Here is a 17520-nt window from a genome sequence, read left to right as displayed (position 1 = left end):
TCCACCGTGTATCATGTGGACGTGTCTTTCTGGTGTTCGAGGTGACCGTTCAGCTCGTCCATCATCTTCGTCTCTTCGTCTTTTTCTTTGGTCATCATCCCGGGTGGCCAGAAATCGATCTAATTTTCCTTCTCTTACCAATTTTTCTATGATATTTTTCAAGTCGAAGCATTCGTTGGTAGAGTGCCCTCGAATTCGATGGTATTCGCAATATTCCTTTCGATTTCCTCCTCCCCTTTTGCCTTTGAGTGGTCGTGCTGGGGGGATTTTTTCTGTATGGCAGACTTCTTTGTACACGTCGACCAGGGATGTTTTGAGAGGAGTGTAGTTGTGGTATTTTTTGATTTTCTCACCCTGTCGACTTCTTTCCTTTTGGAGTCCTTGTCTTTGTCTCGGTAGGAGGTTCCGAATTTTGAGGTTTCTCCTAGCCGAGCGTTCTCTTCCATGTTGATGTATTTTTCTGCTCGCTCCTGTACTTCGTCTAAGGAGGTGGGATACTTTTTTGATATAGATTGGCTAAAAGGTCCCTCTCGTAAGCCATTAATAAGCCCCATGATGGCAGCCTCTGTTGGTAAACTTTGTATGTCCATGCATGTTTTGTTGAATCATTCCATGTAGTTACGGAGGCTCTCCCGATCTCCTTGCTTGATCCCTAGCAAGCTGGGTGCGTGCTTGGCCTTATCTTTCTGGATGGAGAATCTGGCCAGGAACTTTTTGGCCAGGTCGTCGAAGTTTGAGATGGACTTCGGAGGTAAGTTGTCGAACCATCTGATCGCCGTTTTCGTAAGAGTTGTCGGAAAAGCTTTGCAGCGAACGGCATCTGAGGCGTCGGTAAGATACATTCTGCTTCTAAAATTGCTGAGATGATGGTTGGGATCTGTAGTGCCCTCATACAAAACCATATCCGGGAGCTTGAAATCCTTTGGGATTTTGGTCTTCATGATTTCCCTGGTGAATGGATCCTGTTCTTTGCATGAATTTTCCTCAGGAGTGGTCCGAGGAGCTTTTGATTTGAGGTCAGCCTCTAATTGCTGTAGTTTTTCTTCTAGTTCTCGATGTCGCCGTACCTCTCTTTGTAGATCCTTTCTGATCTCTTGTTGTTGCTGGGTTTCTTTCTCAAGTTGCTTTAAGCGATCTTGAAGTGCTTCCATGGCTCCCGGATTTGATGAGCTTTTGTTCCTGTTGGATTCCGGAGTATCCTTTAGCGTAGTGTCTGCGTTCTTGTGCGGCGTTCTGTTCTCCAGATCCGAGTCGTGGTCGTTGTCATGGCCGTCCGCCATGGTTTTGGGATGACTTTCAGGTTCCCCAGCAACGGCGCCAATGTTCCGAGGGTTACTTGAAACTAGAGGTCGATCTCAGATGAGATCTTCGGTACTGGTCGGAGATGGTGTGTCTGGCTGGCTGGTGGCGGCCGGAGCTGTTGTGTCCGACTTGTTGGACTTGCTGCACTGCTGATCCTCGGCCACCGGAGGGTGGGGGTACCTGCAAGAGACTCCGATGCTTAAGTTAGCACGGGTATTAAGCAGGTTTTATGTAGAATCAGAGTATGAGTTATACCTGGGTACTCCAGTGTATTTATAGTAGTGTGGGCTGACCTTTCTGATAAGATAAGTTAGTTATCTTATCTTATCTTATCCTGTTTTGGACGAAGTCAGCTTATCTTCAAGGGAACCGCCTTTGTCTCTATAGGCTGAGATTGCCTTTGGATTTAGGTTGTGTTCCTCTATTTGGGCCCTTTATTGGGCTTTCCTGTCAATTTGGCCGAACTCTTTTAGAAGAGGTCGGGTAGTCTGACCTGAAGAGGTCGGTCGCTGTGTCGCCGATCATCCCGGGTCGGATAGCTCGACCCAGGGTATGAATAGTTACTATGGTATGATGTGTTTTGTGAGTTGTGGTAGGGTCTTGGTCCCCTGTTTGATGGTTAGGGTTGTGGTTGAAATGCTGATTTGATGAATAAGGCTCGTTGTGGTCCTGGTTGTGGTTTTGTTGATTTCCCCACCCAAAATTTGGGTGATTCTTCCAACCTGGGTTGTATATCTTAGAGTGTGGGTCATATGGTGGTCTGGATGAATTGTTCACATAATTGGCTTGTTCCCAGTCACCTTTAGATTCTGGTGCATTCTCTTCTTGTTGAGGAGTTTGGTGTTGAATGACTGAGGCTTGGTTGGCCTCCATCCTTTTGGTTAGAGCTGCTATTTGAGCTACAATTGCTTTGTTCTGAGCTAACAGAGCATCTACAGAGTTGAGCTCTAGCACTCCCTTCTTCTGAGTCCTTTCTAAAGCATAGAAATACTCATTTTCGGCTACAATCTCAATGACATCTATGGCTTCTTCAATGGTTTTCTTCTTATTGAGAGAGCCTCTTGAAGAATGGTCCACAGCTTTCTTTGCTTCATAGGATAGTCCCTCATAAAAGATGTGTAGTTGTACCCATTCATTGAACATTTCTAGTGGGCATCTTCTTGTCAGATCTTTGAATCTCTCCCAGGCCTCATAAAGTGTTTTTCCATCTTGTTGCCTGAAAGTTTGCACCTCAGCTCTCAGTCTATTGATTCTTTGTGGGGGGTAAAATCATGTAAGAAATATGTTCACGACCTCCTCCCATGTAGTTAGGCTTTCCTTGGGGAATGATTCCAACCACTTTACTGCCTTATCTCTGAGTGAGAAAGGGAGCAAGAGTAGTTTGTAGATGTCGGGGTGTACCCCGTTGGACTTTACAGTATCACATATCCTCAAGAATGTGCTGAGATGTTGATTAGGGTCTTCTTGGGGACTTCCTCCATATGAGTAATTATTCTGAACAAGTGTGATGAGCTGAGGTTTCAGCTCAAATTGTTGGCATGAATTGTTGGCTTTAGGATGGTGCTGCCACAATTTCCTGGGTTTGGGTTGATGTAGGAGCCTAAGACTCTCCTTTCTTGCCCATCATGATTTACTGGGCCTCCTCTAGCATTGTGAGCTTCTTCTTCATGGTGGTTCTCCATGTTCTCCTTCATGTTTGTTTCAAAATACTCTTCCTCTTCCTCAGCACCAACGACTCTTTTCTCTCTTGCTTCCCTCCTTAGTCTAAGGAAAGTCCTCTCAGGTTCAGAATCAAAGGATGTTGAAGCAGCGCTTCTTCTACCTGTCATATAACCAACAAGGCAAAAAGCAAGGAAAAAAAAAAGAAAGAAAAAGAATTGAATAAAGAAGTTACTCTTGTTAGAGTGGTTGTGAGTGGTGCAATTAATCAAACAGTTAGAAGAGTGGAAATATGGAAAAAAATAGTCAAAGAAGAAAGAAATAGAACTCAAAATAAAAGAAAATAACAAGGTGCTAAACAAAATAAAATAACAAGGAATTTAAATTGCTTAATCTAGCTCTCTAATTGATTTAATCACTGTCAAATTTAAGCCAATCCCCGACAACGGCGCCATAAACTTGATGACCGGAATTCACACCCCATTCAAAATTGGTGAATTAGTCCTTTTGGCAAGCACACCAAAATTATCGTCAAGTAATAACCCACAGTGGAGTGGGATAGTATCCACAGAGATTGGCAAATTCGAGAAGTTTTAATCAATTAATGAATTAGTCAAGCGGATCAATAGGATTGTAGAGTGCAGAATTGTAAATGACAGAAATGTAAATGACTAGAATATAAAGAAAAGCAATAAAGTGTAGAAATATAAATGACAAAAAGTAAAGGGCAGAATCATAAATGACTTGAATGTAAATGGGAATGGGGAATTGCTGAATGTAAAAAATAAGCAGTAAAGAAATGGATAGATAAGAATGGGGATATTGATTGAGATTGGGAGGTGTTGTCTCTTTGGATTAAATCTAGCTTATATCCTCTTCAATCATGCAACTCATTGACCTCTTGACAATCATGATTGATTGAGCCCCAATCCCTTGGTGACTCAATCTCTCAGATCTTGATCAATAGCCAATTCCTTGGTCTAATTGCTCATGAAGAGAGATATGCTTGGTCCCTGATTATACCACATACCATTATAGGTCCAAGTAGAGGGAGGATTATATGTCACATATCCAAACACCAAAACCCAGATTCTACTCTAGTGTGAGAAGGGATTTCAAGCATGGTTTCATGTTTCCTTTCCCAAGGTTCCCATGAAACCCAATTGCATTCAATCTCTTTCCCAAGATAATTGAATACTAAGCATTAAGAACGAAATTCCTTCTAGCAAATCAAAGAGAAGATGAAGAGAAGAAGGATTTTACTATCATCAATCCATCAAGTACAACAGATCTCCCTCTCTCAATAAGAGGGAAGTTAGCTACTCATAGCTCAAAAAGTACTCTAAAGTGAAGTGTAAAAGTAGATCTAAAACTGACTACTTCACCCCCTTCTTCAGTACTCCTTGGGGGTATTTATACTACTCCTAGTAAAATAAAAGATTTAAAAAAGTGAAAAAGGAAAATTACATTTTGGAGGGAAAAGAAAACACTCAATAAGCATGACTTCTCAGCTGACGTGTGGCTGGCGCCTTTCTGGCGTGTCACGTGCCCTTCACTTCCAGCTTGGCGTGCCACGCCTACTCCTACAAGTGGCACGCTCGTCCCTCTCTCAACCTTGGCGTGCCACGCCTTCGAACTAAAGTGGCACGCCCTAGTAGATTTCTTGTGTTGGCGTGCCACGCCTTCGAACTCAAGTGGCACGCCATAGTGGCTTTCTTGTGTTGGCGTGCCACGCCTTCGAACTCAAGTGGCATGCCCCTTGCCTTTCTCACTTCTCTTTGCCTCTGGAAACTTGTACTGGCGTGCCACGCCCAAGGTCTGGCGTGCCACGCCCTTGCTTTATGCTTGGCTAGGCTTCTCTGGAAAGTTGAACTAGCGTGGCACACCTAGGGTCTGGCGTGCCACGCCCCTTTTGTGAGTGAGTGGTTCCTCTGTTTGGCATGCCACGCCACGAGCTCAAGTGGCACACCCATAGTAATTGATAGGCTAGGCGTGCCACGCCCCTTTTGTGTCCTCCATTGTAGCTCTCTGGAATTTTGTATTAGCGTGCCACGCCTAGCTCCTGGCGTGCCATGCCCACATGCATGCTTGAACTTCTTCTCTGAACTTTAGTACTGGCGTGCCACGCCCAGCTCCTGGCGTGCCACACCAGTGCATTTTTGTGGTGTTTGCTTCAAGTGGCACGCCAGTTTCACACACCCAGCTCTTTGTTTGTCTTCTACCCCATTTTTGATGCTTTTCTCACCTAAAATTTAGCACAACTCATCTCAAAGTAGTGTACCATAATATTCATCAAGTAATGCATGAATTGTACTGATCAAATGAGATTTATGCTCTTTTATGGTCTTCTTTATATAAGAAAGAAGGGTAGATGATGCAAGTCATCAGAGGGCTTCCCCACACTTGCACTTGCTCCATGTGTATCTCTTCTACTTCTTCTTGGTGAACTTCAGCCACTGTCTCATCGATGATGTCGCACTGGAAGATGGAGTGATCTTCCGGAGGGTGCTTCATAGCTTCATCTAGGTTGAAGCTCACTGCTCGGCCATCTATCTCAAAAGAGTAAGTTCCTGAGAAGGCATCCAATTTGAACATTGAAGTCTTCAGAAATGGCCTTCCAAGCAGGATGGATGATGGTCTTCCTGAGTCATTAGGGGGCATCTCCAAAATGTAGAAGTCAATAGGGAATGTCAATCCCTTAATGCTCACCTGTACATCTTTAGCAATTCCAACCACCGAGATTATGCTCTTATCTGCCAAAACAAAACGTGCTGCCAACTTTTTTAAGGGAGGGAGCCTCAAGGCATCATATACAGATAATGGCATAATACTAACACATGAACCTAAATCACACATGCAGTCAAAAAATTGTACACCCTCTATAGTAATAGTAACCATGCAAGGACCCGGATCACCACATTTTTCCGCTATAGCACCCATTAAAGCAGAAATAGAGCTACCTAGAGGAATAGTTTCTAAACCATGTATTTTATCTTTATTCATACATAAATCTTTTAGAAACTTAGCATACTTAGGTACCTGGCGAATGGCATCAAAAAGGGGAATAGTTACCTCAATCTTTTTGAAGATCTCCACCATCTTGGGGTCTAGCTCCATCTGTTTTCTGGATTTCCTAGCAAGGTGTGGAAAAGGAATGGGAATGGCTTCTCTTGTAACTTCAACTTTCTTTGGTACTCCATTCCTTGGTTGAGCCGCTTTTTCTTCAACCATGTCTTGTACTTCCTCCTCTTCTTCAACATCCTCTACCTCAACAACATCTTCAACTTGAATATCTTCTCTTGTGCTTGGATCCTCGTGACTCTTCTCTTGAAATATGGTTTCGGACCTCAAAGTAATGGCATTGATTCCACCTTTGGGGTTGGGTAAAGGTTGAGAAGGTAATGAACTGGAGCTTGAAGGTTGATTGTTGGGAGTAGAGGGTGGTTCCATGCGGGATAGGAGAGCTTGTATAGTGGAGGTAAGACCGTTGATGCTAGAGCTGATTGTATTCTGAAGGTCTTTTTGTCCTTGCACAATAGAGCGAAGCATCTCATCATTAGAGGAGGAAGGAGGTGAGTAATTTGAGGGGCTTGCTGTTGGTTGTTTTGAGGTTCTTGGTCTTGCCTTTGGCAAGGTGCTCGGTAAGGCTGGCCTTGGTTTCGCTGTTGGTAAGGACAGTTCTGTTGATACCGGTTCTGCTGATCGTTGTTGTTGTTCCACCTATGATTTCCATCGTTGTCTCTGCCTCCTTGATTGTAGTTGTCCCTCCACCCTTGGTTGGAATTATCTCTCCATCCTTGGTTGGAGTTGTCTTGCCAACCTTGATTGTAGTTCCCACCTTGGTTATAATTACCACCTTGTTGATAATACCCTTGATTTGGGCGGTTATAGTAATTACTAGTAGCTGCCAAGGTGTTGTCTTCTTGTTGGAGTTATGGACATTCGTCAGTGTAATGAGAATAGCAGGCACATATTCCACACACTCTCTGAGGAACCAACTGTTGACACTACTGTTATGGAGGAGGCTCAGGTTACTGTTGATTCAATTGGAGCTGCTTCAGTATATTGGTCATCTCTCCCAGGGTCTTGGTGAGAGCACCAGTCTCACTACTAGAGGAAACCTCTACAATAGCCTTGGGATGGTTGTTCCTGTACCTGGCATTCCGGGTAGACTCAACTAGATCGGCGATCAGTTGCCACGCCTCTGTCGCCGTCTTGTACTTAGTCAGAGAGCCATTACTCGCAGCATCTAATATAGTCTTGTCTTGAGGCTTCATGCCTTGTGTGAAATAGCTAATCAACACCAACTGGTCAATCTTGTGATGAGGACATGAGTCTAGGAGATTCCTGAAGCATTTCCAATACTCGTAAAGAGTCTCTGATTCGCCTTGGATAATGCAGGAAATTTCTCTCCTTAGTCTATCTGTAACTTCGGCCGGAAAGTACTTGTCCAGGAATTCCCTTCTGAGCAGATCCCAATTAGTAACAACTTATTCAGGTTAAGTGTAGAACCACTCCCTTGCCTTTCCCTCAAGAGAAAACGGGAAGGCATATAACCAAATAGTAGTCTCATCTGCACCATGACGCCTAGTAGTTGAGCAGGCTGTCTGGAAATCTCTGAGGTGCTTGATGGGCTCTTGAGCAGGTACGCCATGAAACTTAGGCAGTAGATTGATTAGTGATGCACCACTATTTCATGGTACATTTTGTACTTAATTGAGTGGATTTTATCCACTAAACTCACACTTATTCATATAATCCGCATGTTTTACATTTTCCTTCCTAATTTTGTGCTATGATTGAAAACATGCTTCTTTGGCCTTAACTTTGCTAATTTTAATCCTCTCTTATTACCATTCGATGCCTTGAAATGTGTGTTAAGTGATTTCAGGATTTATAGGGCAGGAATGACTTAGAGGATGGAAAGGAAGCATGCAAAAGTGGAAGGAATACAAGAAATTGAAGGAATTGCTAAGCTGTCAAGCCTGACCTCTTCGTACTAAATCGACCATAACTTGAGCTACAGAGGTCCAAATGAGGCGGTTCTAGTTACGCTGGAAAGCTAACATCCGAGGCTTTAAAATGATATATAATTTACTATAGTTGTCATGCTGTTAGGTGACGCGCACGCATGGATCACGCGTACGCGTGACCTTGCAAAAGTTCAATCGACGCGTACGCATGGGCGATGCGTACGCGTGACAGAGCCACGTGCTGGACGTATCAGAAAATGCTGGGGGCAATTTTTGGGCTCTTTTTGGCTCAGTTCTAAGCCCAAAAAACACATATTAGAGGTTGCAGAGTGGGGGAATCATTCATTCATTCATACAACAATCATTCACATAATTTTAGATTTTAGATGTAGTTTTCTAGAGAGAGAGAGGAGATTCTTAGGTTTAGCTATTTTCAATTTTAGATTTCTATCTTAGTTTAATTAGTTTCTCTTCTACTCTTATTTATTCTAGTCCTTTATTTATCTATTTCCCTTATTGATTACTTTATGTTGCTATTTTGGTTTATGAATTCTCATGTTAGATTTAATTTTCTATTTAATGCAATTTGAGGTATTTCATGTTTATTACTTCTTCCTTTATTTCTTATCATTGATGCTTGCAATTGGTTATTTAGATTTAATATTCCTTACTAGTTTTCTATGCTTTTGTGTTATGTCTTCCAAGTGTTTGATAAAATGCTTGGGAGGGTTTTAAGTTAGATTTTTATGTTCTTGGCTTTGGTAGAGTAATTGGAGACTCTTGAGTTATCAAACTCCTTTGTTGATTGATAATTGAGAAGTTGCTAGTTGATTTGGATCCCTCTAAAGCTAGTCTTTCCTTAGGAGTTGACTAGGACTTGAGGAATCAAATTGATTCATCCACTTGACTTTCCTTCATAGTTAGAGGTTAACTAAGTGGGAGCAATGGACAATTCTCATCACAATTGATAAGGATAGCTAGGATAGGACTTCTAATTCTCATACCTTGCCAAGAGTTTTCTTAATTACTATTTTATTTCCTTGCCATTTTATTTTTTTGTTCCTTATTCAAAACCCCAAAAAGATACTTTTCCATAACCAATAATAAATACACCTCCCTGTAATTCCTTGAGAGACGACATGAGGTTTAAATACTTCGGTTTAATTTTATTGGGTTTGTTTTAGTGACAACCAAATTTTTGTATGAAAGGATTCTTTGTTAGTTTAGAAACTATACTAGTAACGATAATTTATTGTGAATTCTTTACTAGAAAAAATCCGTTCGTCAATTAGCGCAGTCTTCAGTTCAAAATCTGCAGCCAGATTTGGATGACGCGCTTGATACAGTTGCAGTGTAAAGTCCGGAGCTCCTGCTTTCTGGAGGGAAATCTTTCTGGGCTCCGCCATATTATCTGCGCGTAAATCAACAGAATCAGTAGAAGAGGAGCTTGTTTCTTCCTCAAATGGCGCTTCAGATTCACCCTCAGATAGGACTAGTGAATTGCTGGTAACCACTTCACCACCCTCAGAGGCTAACCGACGCCGAGCTCGCCTAATACGGGAAATAGTTTTCTCAATTTTAGGATCAAATGTGGCTAAGCTCGGATCCGGTAATGAACGCGTCATTCAATGGAAGAAACACAGAGCTCGTGGTAATAAAATAAACTATATTAAGAAAAATTAAACTAAAAATAGAATAAAAATGCAAAGATGCAAATAAAAAAAATATTTACACAACCAATAATTTAGCACACTATTGTAACTTCCCGGCAACGGTACCAAAAATTGACGGGCAAAAAATTGCTGATTAAGAATTTATAATGATAACAGCGTTGCAAGTATAGTTCTTAACTGATGAAAATTCCACTTATCAATTTAAAAAGGGTTGTCCCAGTTTAAGAATAAAATACTGGGAGTAGAATTCCCAGGTCGTCTCCCAACGAGTTGACAAAAGAGTGCAATTTATTGGTCAGGAATTTTCTGAGAAATTTTAGAAGTGGAGAATGGAAAAATAAAATGATTATTAATTAAAGCAATAAAAATTAACAAGAGGTTTTATATATTTGAAATAGAAAGCCTTGACTGGGAGAAGATTAATCAGAATTTCTATCCTTGTTAAAATTTCTCAAGTATAATAGTAAGAGGTTGTTATTCTACTTAGTTATTGATAGCACGGAAATTTTTCTCTCAACAATTTTCCTTCGGCAAGTATACCGAATTGTCGTCAAGTAAAAACACACAATAGAGTGAGGTCGAATCCCACAGGGATTGATTGGTCAAGCAACTTTAATTAGAGGAATGTTCTAGTTGAGTGAAGTAGAATTTGATTTGAGATTTGCAGAAAATTAAATGGCGGGAAAGTAAATAGCAGAAAATGTAAATTGCTGGAAATAAAGAGCTGAATGTAAATGGCGGAAAGTAAATTGCAGAATCTTAAATGGGAATGGGGAAGATGCTCATAAAAGTAAATTGCAGAAATTAAAGAGAATGGGTAAGATCAGAAATGGGGAATTCATTGGGCTTAGGAGATGTTGCATTCTCCGGATCAAGTTCATTTTCATCTCTTCCTCAATCAATGCGTTCATTGATCTCCTTGGCAATCTTAAGTGATCGAATTTCAATTCCTTGTAATTCAATCTCTCAAATTTTGATCAATACACAATTCCTTGGTCAATTGCTCATGAGAAGAGATGAAGTATGGTCATTGATTATACCACATGCATTCCCAAATCAAGTGTTGGTAGAATTATAGTCACCATATCCATCCAACCCCAATTTGGTCCAACATGAGAAATTATTTCTAGCATGATCTCTTCATTCCTCTTCCAAGGTTCAGAAGAGATCCAAGTATGAATAGCTTCTTTTCCAAGATAACTACTCAATTGGATGAAGGTTGAAAGCTTTCTAGTAGAATCAAGAGAAAAGATAGAAGAAGAATAATGAAAATGAATATTGATCCATCAAATTACAACAGAGCTCCCTAACCCAATGAAAGGGGTTTAGTTGTTCATAGCTCTGGAAATCCAAAACAAAGATGGAAAATACATTATGAAAAGTAAACTAGAAATGCAGAGAAAGTAAAATATTACAGAGAATAGTTCTCAAAATTCCTCACTCTCCAAAGCTGCTTTCTAATTCAAAACTACCCCTATATATACTACTCTTCTGATCTTCTAGTTGATTCTTCAAGTCTTGGATATGGGCCTTTGAATCTTGAGTTTGAAGCAGTTATCTTCCGCAGTGGGCTTAGCTTTACTTGCAGAGAGAAAGTGTGAAGTAGGCAGGGTCTTTAGCTCAGGACGTTAGTGGTGTTAACGTTAAGTGAGAGTGTGGGTTCGAGAACGTTAGTGACAATCACCTTTTTCACTAAGGTTCCTTACCCAGGGATGATCCACATTAACTTCAACGTTAGTGCCATCAACGTGACCACTAACGTTGCCTCTTGATCCTTCGTACACGTTATTGGGACTCACCTTTTCCAATAACGTTGAGAGTCCATCCTCTCCCTACGTTAGAGTTCACGTTAACTTAGTTAACGTGGCTCTTAACGTAGGCTTGCCAATTTTTTGAGAACGTTAGTGACACTTACCTTTGTCACTAACATTCCAAGGTGCCCCTACTTCCCACGTTAGAGTCCACGTTAACTAAGTTAACGTGGCTTCTAACGTGGTAATGATAGCCATCTCCAACGTTAGTGACAAAGGTGAGTGTCACTAACGTTGGCTCATCATCCTATCCTCAACGTTAGCTTCCACGTTAACTAAGTTAATGTGGGAGTTAACGTGGCTCATAGTGGCTCATTTCAACGTTAGTGACAAAGGTGAGTGTCACTAACGTTGGCGATTGTTTACTTTCTCTACGTTAACTAAGTTAACGTGGGAGTTAACGTAGCTCAAGGTGGCTTAGTCCAACGTTAGTGACAATGGTGAGTGTCACTAATGTTGGCCATTCTTTTGCTTCCCAACGTTAGAGTCCACGTTAACTAAGTTAACGTGGAAGCTAACGTGGCCAATATGAGCTTGGTCCAACGTTAGTGACAAAGGTGAGTGTCACTAACGTTGGCTCCACTTTCTTTCTTCCACATTAGAGTTCACGTTAACTTAGTTAACGTGACTCTTAACGTAGTTTTTATGGCTTTCGAGGATGTTATTGGCGATTACTTTTCTCATTAACGTTGCAAGCTAGCTCCCATTCCACGTTAGTGGTCACGTTAGTTAGACTAACGTGGCTGCTAACGTGGTTCTTCCTTGCTTCCTTTGTCCTGAAATCAAGCAATAAAGTGCATCAAAGTTCTAATCCAAGTCATGATACATGCATCATCCAATTTGTCATATAATTCATGCAAAATTCTCATGAAATCATGTAAAGTGCACCATGTTTGCTTGAATCAAGATGTAAGTGAAATTTTACCCAAAACTTGCTTATTTCCTAAGAAAATGCATGAAACTACCCTAAAACAGTAAAGAAAAGGTCAGTGAAACTGAACAAAATGCCCTAGTATCACAACACCAAACTTAAAGCTTGCTTGTCCCTAAGCAAGTACTGGAACAAGAGAATGATGAATGAAATTCCAAGAGAAGTAAGTCATTATTGTGTAAGTTATGTCCTTGGTTTTATGGTGGTTTCATGCATAGCAACTTAGGTTCATTCCTTCACTGGCTTTCAGACCTTTATCATGTCTTGGAATGCTCACTTGACTGCACCCTATGAGACTCTTATTCTCTGATCCTTTTTGTCATTTTAGGGTTTATTTGAGTTCTTAGACTAGATGCTCTGTAAGGGGGCGACTCTTTAAGATAAGCTTTCAGCCAGCACTCCTGAACTAGTTGGTTCAAGGTGCTAGGTGTTGAGACACCCCTAAGGACTTACTCCCTCAAGTCTCTTTCCCCCATACATACACACCACAGGCACATGGTTTGTTATTTTCTTTCTTGAGACCTTGGTGTCCAGCACCTCTTTGGGTTACTAAGCGTTCTGTAGTAAAGGTTACTCTTGATAGTGGACTTTCAGCTGATAATCCCGGGTTAGTTAACCCAAGTTACCAAGTGATAAGGCACCCCTAAGAGCTTATTCATCCAAGTAAATCCCTTACACAGGAACACCACAGACACTTGCCTCATGATTCAAACCCTTGGTGCCTAGCCTTATTTCTTACTCTTTTTCTTTTATTCTTAACTTTCATTTTTCTTTCCCTTTTCTTTTATTTGGATCTTGTTATTTAGCTAGTCTCATGGGGTGTGTTTCAAGCATATGATTTAGGACAGATAGTTGTCTTCCCACTTTATTGGTGAACCAACTTAGCTAATTTATTATCACACCACAAATCTAGGAACTTACGCCACAATATGAATTCCACTCTGGTCTTTGATAACACACATTCTCTTTTTATTAAAAAGGAGACAAGCATACAAGTAAGCAAGGTGAAAATCCAGCAGGTATCGTGGACAGCACACATATGGCAAAAGCAATAGAGCAACATTAAACTCTAATCATCTATACTAATGAGCAACTATAAATCAAGTTCCTTCGGACTTCCAATTTTTAGCATTTTAAGTATATGGAATTAAGTAACAACAAAACCTTCGGGTGATGGTTTCTTGCTATCCCCTTGTTGTCCTCATCCATAGTTTTTGCTCCTTCACTTCCTTGGATGATGGTGCACTATTTCCTCAGAAGGTTCCTGCAAAGTTATTGGAAGTTGCTTGTTTCCAAAAGCACTTGAGACATAGTTAGCTTGCATGTATGCTTGCGAATTTCTGAACTTAATTTGGTGTGTGAACACCAAACTTAGTTCTTTTTCTTAGTACAGCAGATTGCATACTTGCAGAGAGCCTCATATGTTGTTATTAACAAAACAACCATTAACTTCAGACTAAACTACTGCTAAGTGGTTCCCCTGATTGGTTGGAGCTAGCAATCTATCATTGGAGTGTAGTGTGATTATAACGAATATCTTTGGTGGAACACCAAACTTAAAACTGCACTTTCACTCTTGGATTTGTTTTGGTGTGGAACACCAAACTTAGCTCCTCGTAATACAGGGAAAACAACTTGTGATTTTTATTGAAATGACGATGAAAAAGAAACTACCTCAGGTTGGGTTGCCTCCCAACAAAGTGCTTCTTTAGCGTCACTAGCTTGACGTTCTGCCTTTATCAGGGTGATTGGTAATGCTTCAGATCTTCCCCTCTTGCAGTAGACCTATATCCATTGGCTTCATCAAGGATCTCTACATGTTCTAAGGAAAGAACTCTGTTGATGGTGAAGACCTTAGGTAACTAAGATGGGATAGTGGGGAGATGAGGTGGAATATCTGGGAAGTAGGCTGAGATCGCTTTATCCCCTGGAGAAAAGTCCTCTGTAGGGATCTTCTTGTTACTCCACCTCCTTGGTGCCTTCTTCTTTGTCCCTTTTGATGTTGCCTTGCTCTTTGTGACCTCCTCTTCTAAGGAAATTTTGTTGCCGGTCTCATATGACTCTGGTGGTTCAGGTCCCTCCTGATTTTCTTTGAGCTGTGACAGCTGCTGATTGCCTTGTTCCTCAACTAAGGAGATTCCCAGATGTGCTAGTTGTGCTTCAGTGCTTGATTCTTCCTTCAGTATCTCATTGTGATCTTTGCTTGGTTCTTTGTTCTCTTGATTTGTTTCTTGTGAAAGGTTGAAAACATTGAAGGTGAGTTGTTCGTCATGGATCCTCAAAATTAGCTCCCCTCGCTCCACATCTATAAGTGCTCGGGCTGTAGCTAGGAATGGTCTTCCCAATATGATTGGGTGGTGGTGACTCTCTTCCATGTCCAAGATGACAAAGTCTGTGGGCAGGAAGTATTTTCCAACCTTCACCAGCACATTTTCAACTACTCCCACTGCTTGTTTTTGAGTTTTGTCAGCCAACCTGATGACTACATCTGTGGGCATTATCTCATTGATTTGCAGCCTCTTCATAAGGGATAAAGGCATTAAGTTGATGCTTGCTCCCAGATCATAGAGTCCTTTATCAAACATTGTTTCTCCTATGGCACAGGGGATGTAAAAACTCCCTGGGTCCTTCTTTCTTTTAGGCAACTCTGGTTGAATGAGAGCATTGCACTCCTTGTTCATCACTATGGTTTGTCCTCCCTTGAGTGAGCTTTTCCTGGTCAGCAGCTCCTTCATATACTTGATGTATGAGGGCATTTGTTGGAGGGCCTTGATGAATGGTATGTTTACATGGAGAGATGCAAATATGTCAAGGAACCTTGAGTATATTCTCTTCTCCACACAGCCATTTAGTAATTGGGGAAAGGGTGCATAGAGTCTCAGCAACTCCTTCTGTGTCAGCTCTTTCTGTGTAATTGTGGTTTCTTGATGATTCTCCCCCTGCTTTCCTGCTGAAGTGTCTTTAGGTTGTTCTGATGGGTTGTTCAGCTCTTCCTCAGTCTCCTTATCACTTATAGTCACCATCTTGCATTCTTCCCATCTGACTTTCTTTGCTTCACCTCTTGGATTTTTCTCTGTGTCACTTGGGAACCCATCAGTAGGTTTGGGAATCTTCTCAGATAAGTATCCCACTTGAAATTCCTGCCTCTTGATGGTGTCTCCCTGGTTCTTGATATTCGCTCGCACCTCCTCTTTGAACACCTTGTTATCTTGAATCTCTTTGCTTATGCCTTCAAGTAGAGTCTCGATTCTGGAGAGTCTATCTTCAGATGATGGTGAGTTGAGAGTGGATGGGTGAGTTGGGCTATTTTGGTTTTGGTATAGATGTGGAGAGGTGTTGTTAGGGTGATGTTGATATGATCTCTGTGTGGAATGTTGGTGAGCTGCATGGTTGTTGGGGTTGTGACGTCTCTGATCTTGGCCTTGATCTTGTTGATTTCCCCACCTAAAGTTTGGGTGATTCCTCCATCCAGGGTTGTAGGTCTTGGAGTATGGGTCATGGTTCTGCTTGGGTGAGTTTCCAATGTAGTTGGCTTGTTCTTGCTCATCCTCTGCCTCTGCATTCACTCCCTCTTGGATTGCTGATGAGGTGGTGATTGTTGCTACTTGGTTCCTCTCCATCTTCTTGGTGAGGTCAACCAGCTGCTTGGTAATAAGCTTGTTTTGGGCCAGCAGTGCATCCACATTGTTTAGCTCCATCACTCCTCTAGTGTTTCCTCTTTCAGAAGCATAGAAATAGTCATTCTCTGCTACAGTCTCAATGACATCTATGGCTTCTTCAATGGTCTTCTTCTTGTTCAGAGATCCCCTTGATGAGTGGTCTACTGCCTTCTTTGATTCATTAGAAAGGCCTTCATAGAAAATGTGTAGCTGCACCCATTCATTGAACATATCTGGTGGGCACCTTCTTGTCAGGTCCTTGAACCTCTCCCATGCTTCGTATAGAGTCTCACCATCTTGCTGCCTGAATGTTTGTACCTTAGCTCTCAACCTGTTGATCCGTTGAGGAGGATAAAATCTTGTCAGGAATTTGTTCACCACATCTTCCCAGGTTGCTAAACTCTTCTTTGGGAAGGACTCTAGCCATTTGGATGCCTTGTCATTGAGTGAGAAGGGAAACAGAAGTAGTCTATAGGTGTCAGGATGAACACCATTGGACTTCACAGTATCGCATATCCTCAAGAAGGTGGTTAGATGTTGATTGGGGTCTTCTTGGACGCCTCCTCCGAATGAACAGTTGTTCTGAACAAGGGTGATGAGCTGTGGCTTTAGTTCAAAGTTGTTGGCATGTTTGGTTGGCCTTTGGATGCTACTCCCACAGTTTTCTGGGTTTGGGTTGATGTAAGAGCCTAGAACTCTTCTCTCTTGTCCAGCATGATTTGCTAGACCTTTTCTGCCATGGTTGTGAGCCTCTTCTTCATGATGGTTCTCCATATTCTCCTCCATGTCTGGTTCAAAGTACTCTTCCTCTTCCTCAGCACCCACTACTCTCTTTCCTCTTGCTTCCCTCCTTAATCTAAAGAAAGTCCTCTCTGGTTCAGAATCAAAGGAAGTTGAAGCCCCGCTTCTTCTCCCTGTCATACACCCAACAAGGCACAAGCAAGGAAACGTATGCAGAAAGTGTTTCTTGTTAGAAATACTGTTAGTGTGAGTGATGCAATATATCAAACAGTTAGTGTGTTAGTGAACTGATTGGTAAATAATGAAGAAAATGGGTAAGGGAAAGGGAAGATAATAACTGAACAGAAAGTAAATTACTCAAATGAACTTAAATCAAAGAAAAGAAAAAATGCTCAATCTAGTTATCCTCCAATTTAATCATTGTTGATACAAAATCAATCCCCGGCAACGGCGCCATAAACTTGATAGCACGGAAACTTGTCTCTCAACAATTTTCCTTCGGCAAGTATACCGAATTGTCGTCAAGTAAAAACTCACAATAGAGTGAGGTCGAATCCCACAGGGATTGATTGGTCAAGCAACTTTAATTAGAGGAATGTTCTAGTTGAGCGAAGCAGAATTTGATTTGAGATTTGCAAAAAATTAAATGGCGGGAAAGTAAATAGCAGAAAATGTAAATTACTGGAAATAAAGAGCTGAATGTAAATGGCGGAAAGTAAATTGCAGAATCTTAAATGGGAATGGGGAAGATTCTCATAAAAGTAAATTGCA

This window comes from Arachis ipaensis, chromosome B8 (genome assembly GCF_059453495.1).
Source record: "Arachis ipaensis isolate K30076 ecotype BB chromosome B8, ASM5945349v1, whole genome shotgun sequence".
Taxonomy (NCBI): domain Eukaryota; kingdom Viridiplantae; phylum Streptophyta; class Magnoliopsida; order Fabales; family Fabaceae; genus Arachis; species Arachis ipaensis.
Note: the sequence above shows the minus strand (reverse complement) of the source record.